Here is a 5161-nt window from a genome sequence, read left to right on the forward strand (position 1 = left end):
TACTGCAGTACCACTGCAGTACCAGTACTGCAGTACCACTGCAGTACCAGTACTGCAGTAGTACTAGTACTACAGTAGTACTGCAGTACCACTGCAGTACCAGTACTGCAGTAGTACTGCAGTACCACTGCAGTACCAGTACTTCAGTAGTACTGCAGTACCACTGCAGTACCAGTACTGCAGTAGTACTACAGTACCAGTAATGGTACTGCAGTACTCAGTACCGGCACTGCTGTAGTACTGCAGTACCAGTACTGCAGTAGTACTACAGTACCAATAGTGGTACTGCAGTACCGGTACTGCTGTAGTACTGTAGTACCAGTACTGCAGTAGTACTACAATGGTACTGCAGTAGTACCAGTACAGGGAAACCTGGGAAAAGAGGATATCTTATTGGTCTCATCTGAATTTGAAAATATTGAAATAGTAAACATACAGTATGCCTATGTTTACAATGAGGTACCGGTTATAACGAGGAAAAAATGGTGGTCCCACCAACCTCATTATAAAAGGGTTACCCTGTACTTCATTACTGCAAATGAATATACATGTACAATTACAACGATAAACAAGTGACAATCTATATCCGCTTTCATAGCATACATAAACAATCAATAAAATATAATACAATGTTTGTTTTCTTCTAGAATTCAAGTACTGAGTATACATGAAACCCATGTATGTTTTTCCCTGTAGGCCTACACCCCATCTGGGGCCCATATGGGCCAAATGGGCTTTGCCAATTTAGTTCCATATTTTCCCCATATACAGCACATGGGGCCCACATTGGTTTTGTCAGGGCAGGCATGTAATCTAGAAGATATTCTACAGTGTAAGTGTAGCTAGGTTGAAAGGGAAATTTGTTTTCCAAGGTGGAAACACAGATTTCTCTCATGTGAATGTTTGCAAAGTAATGAAATAACAAAAAACATACAGTAAATGTATGAAGATGAATTACAACAGACCGCTTCTGCAATTTAGTCAGATTTTATGCATGCTTTCTTCATAAAATTGAACCTTAACAACCACAAAGCTTGACTGAAGGCTTGCCCAAACCAGCAACAGCCAGGGGAATTCATGTCTGTGGAACTCGGTGGAAGGGAGCAGGTGAATGATATGCTTCATTTCTAGGCTGTTGGAAAAGAAATATCCGTAAGTTGTTATGTAATACATTACAGAAACGGTTTGTTGGCACAAGAGATGACACTTCAAGCGCTGACAGGAATAATGATCAATATGATGTACATGTATTACGAAAACATGCAATCCTGATGTAAAGTTAAGTTGAGAGGAGTAGAGAACACAAAGAACTTAAATCTGAGTAGACTTGATGTAGCATAAAATTTAAACTATTTATTATGGAAAGTCCAGCAAATGAAGGAACATATTCACAATGCATGCAAGAAAAAAAAAAATTGTAATGTTCTGTCAATATCTTGACACAGTACATGTATAAGGAATTATATGTATTTTCAATGAATAAAAATGATGCATGAAAAAATTTCCAATACTTGGTTTGATTTTACAGTCCAAGTAGTAGTACGTAGCCGACTTGATCCTGACACTTTTCCTTTTCATTCAAGAAAACACAATCAACATTCTCCTCATTTATAAATAAAAAGAGAGAAGAAATGTCACTGAATGTGATAAATGTCCCACCATAGTCTACAATCACAAAGGCGACAGTCAATCTTTTTCTTAATTTCCAGCTGGAGCCTCTTGCACACTCTTTGTCCTCCTCCTCGTCTGCATGTTTCCTTTATGATCACGCGAGTTGGAAATCCAGTGGCAAGCCCAGTTTGTGGTCTCTTTCTCGCTGGTATCTTGCATCCCTTTGCTTGTGCATACGAATGTATCATGTCTGCAGTAGAAAAGATGATAGAAAAAGAAATGCTAAATTGTCAGTACATACCTGTGTATACATACATGTATTTCAAGATTGAAAAAATGAAACATCATGGAAATTTTATTCCAAGTATCCAGATATTGAATCAACCCCCTCCCCCTCCACATTTTGGCGACTACTCCGCCACATGAAATTTTTTGACTGCATCGTTCCCTGACTTTTACTTTGAAGTCTTGCACATGTTTTGATACTGTCATGACGCTGCGTGACGTTTTATGTATGCCTGTCAGACTGAAAATGGCTCAAAACGTTTTTCTCATTTTATGTGACATTTAATTTCATATAAACACTATGTTCACTGTTATTGAATTGATTTGGTTAAAAACTAACAACAGATTACAGAGGACAGAGGTCAAGGGAAAGAAAAATGACACGTATAGGCAACACTTTCGAATACTAGTATTTTGCTCACCAATATCTTTCTACCAGCATAAGAAATCTCCAGAAGCTAGAAGGCTGTCGAGCTCCTGGAAAGCTGCCTTACTCTCGAGGGGGTAATGGCGGCATCGTAGTCTCCTCAGCTCACCAATCTCCATGTTTACTGGTAAAGCAACCTGCTGTGGTGGCGCTCTGCAATTTGAATGTACACCTGCTCATGTTGGTCTAGCCTCTCCAATACTTCAAGCCTATGGAGAGTGAACATCCTCTGATCTGAAAATGCAGATGAAGAAAAGCATTCAAAAGATTAAAGACGTACTGTCGTGCATACTGTCGTGCATATTTTGAATTGATTGTAAGTGCTTTGGGCCTTGTGGGAAAAGCGCACTATAAGTAATAATAATAATAGTAATAATAATGCTTCACAATGGATGAAACAATTAACCACTGGACTGCAGCAGGCTTTTACGCACACTGAACACCTGGGTGCTGATGCATAATAATGCATGTGTATCTCAAAACATGCCTTTCAGAAGGCGAAAGATTGGCCAAGATTATATTGCTTGAAATATGAAATAGTGAGGCATCATCCTCTCCTGATCTGCGATACCTCCACAAATCCTTCACAAAGAGCAGCTTTACTTACTATCATCAAAAGATTCATCAAAACCCTTCTTCCCACTGTAGGTCGCCATTTTGAATTGAGACTCTATAGAAACTTTCACCTTGGAGACCAATCAAAACCCTCACAAATCACAGCTAAATCACTGATTTTGGGGGGCACCTGTTGCCCGTACATTCAATCATGTCATAGGGGAAGGGGTAGCACAGCGCTGAGGCTTCAAATTGCACATTATATGAAGACGTAATATTATATTACATGCTCAGCACACAATGGAATGTTGCCAAGGATATTACATCGTACGTGGTCCGCAGCCAAGTGGTTAAACCCACAAATCTCACAGAAAGTTACTTGCAAAATGCTTGTGATGGAGTGAAGAGGTGTATCCTAATGGTTAGACTGAGCTTTAGCCTTTAGTTGACAAGAACTTTTGTCACAATCATAAGGAATTTGACAAGGAATGTCTTAAATCTAAACGTATGTCTCCTTACAGTTAGCTGCACGCGTAAGGAAGTGCAAAATCAAATTCTGAGCCTCTGTGTCCAAATTCTCATTTTTGAAAGTAAAATGAGGAAAAGGTCAACTTAGGTCTGAACGATCTAATAGTACAGCCAGGTTCCCAGTCAGTAGTTGTGGCTATGGATGTGACATAGGTTTTTAGGTGGTTACTATTCAGGATATCTGGGCAAAGGTATGATGCAAAGTTGATTGTCGAGTCTCGAGGCGGCTGAAAACTCCCCCGGCTGAACTTAACATACATGTAAATAGATTCTAACGTTATATCTTATGGTAAGGGTACCACCTACATTGTATCAGCAGGGTACCTGCTTGACATCGGCACCCTGGCTCCCTGCGTATTTATCATGGCTGTTTGCGTACGAACGAAAAAGTATGCGCGGGATTACAGTACGTGTCATTAGCTTTGAAAACAATAAAAACGAAGAAACGCAAATCAAACTCACATTGAGTCACAAACTAACAAACCAAACTAGTAGTAGCCCTAGACATGTTTCACACATTACACATGCGCTCAGTAACGACGCATGGCTGTGAAATTGACGTGTATTACCTATGGAGGGAGGGTTGCCGATCGCTAGAACTAACGTTGCGCGAAGAAAACGGATTGCGTGCACTAAAATTGCGCTATTTTAAAACGGAGATTTAAAACCAACAAGACGGTCACGACATTCGAAACTGTAGTATTTATGGCATATTTGAGTTCAGATTTAGGCGAATTTGTAATATATTTTTGGAATAAACAAGCTACAAATCCAATAGGGTGACGATAGGTGGTACCCTCAATCATACACACAATCAACATGTAGGGTATATACAGTTGAACGTAACTTACCATTAGCTGCAAGCAGCTTTGCTTGATGTGTTGATGCAGATTTTCCGCTGCCCCGTTATACTACAGTCACTTCCTCATGGGAACAACAACTTGAATATTGGGCATTGTCCTTTATCCAGTCCACCACAGGACCTTTTCCAACGCTGTCATCACAGTCACAGGGCATAAAATTTCTTCGTTCTCTGCGCTGCCATTTTGCTTTGTACGCGTAACGTTTTTACAGAATTTGAAAATGCAACTCAACGGCGGTACTCGACTCGTTGCGTAATGTACATACACTGTACTCGCATCGCGAGTGTGCGCGCACGCACGCGCGCGTAGCTACTACATGTATAACCCCACTCAGTGGTCATAGAAGCAATATGTGCGTGCGCGCGGGCTGGCGATCACACGTGCACTCGATTGGCGCCACAAAATACTAAGTAGACACGAATGGGGGGGGGGGGGGGGGCTATCAGAGATCCGGTTAGTACATTTTCGGCGCATCATGATAGAATAAAACATAAGAAATTTGATCGGATTTCAACTCCTTATGTGCCATGGTGGAAATCCCCTGTGTGCCACGTTATTCTGAGACACGGAGGTAGTCATGCTTACAAAATTCTGTTAGGATGAGCATAATAGTAGGCAAGGTGAACGAGGTACCATTTTGTAGACTTGCCGCTTTTCAAACACGGAATTTCGAATTTACACCACCCATGTTTTTCCCATTTTGCAGAGACCGCGTATCCTTCCATGTTTCTTTGAAAAAAAGTGCAATAAGATACCATCAGATCTTCCTACTATTAATTATCAAACATAATCATTTCGTGTGTGTAATTTTTTAGGTCAGCCCACAATGCAACAAGCAAAAAAAAAGCACTCCAACTTTTTATTAGGCGACACTCGTGGCTAATATGAAAAT

The 5161-nt window shown here is 40.5% G+C and overlaps 1 long non-coding RNA gene across 1 annotated transcript; it reads right to left on the reverse strand.

Moving 5' to 3' along the window:
• Positions 1–1333: 1333 nt before the first annotated feature.
• On the reverse strand, positions 1334–4471 carry LOC140238042 (uncharacterized). Its single transcript, XR_011901880.1, has 3 exons — positions 4258–4471; positions 2319–2557; positions 1334–1861 (listed from the first exon to the last, which is right to left on the reverse strand). It is a non-coding gene; the product is annotated as an uncharacterized lncRNA (long non-coding RNA).
• Between the last annotated feature and the right edge of the window lie 690 nt (positions 4472–5161).

The sequence above is a fragment of the Diadema setosum genome, chromosome 14 (assembly GCF_964275005.1).
Source record: "Diadema setosum chromosome 14, eeDiaSeto1, whole genome shotgun sequence".
NCBI lineage: Eukaryota > Metazoa > Echinodermata > Echinoidea > Diadematoida > Diadematidae > Diadema > Diadema setosum.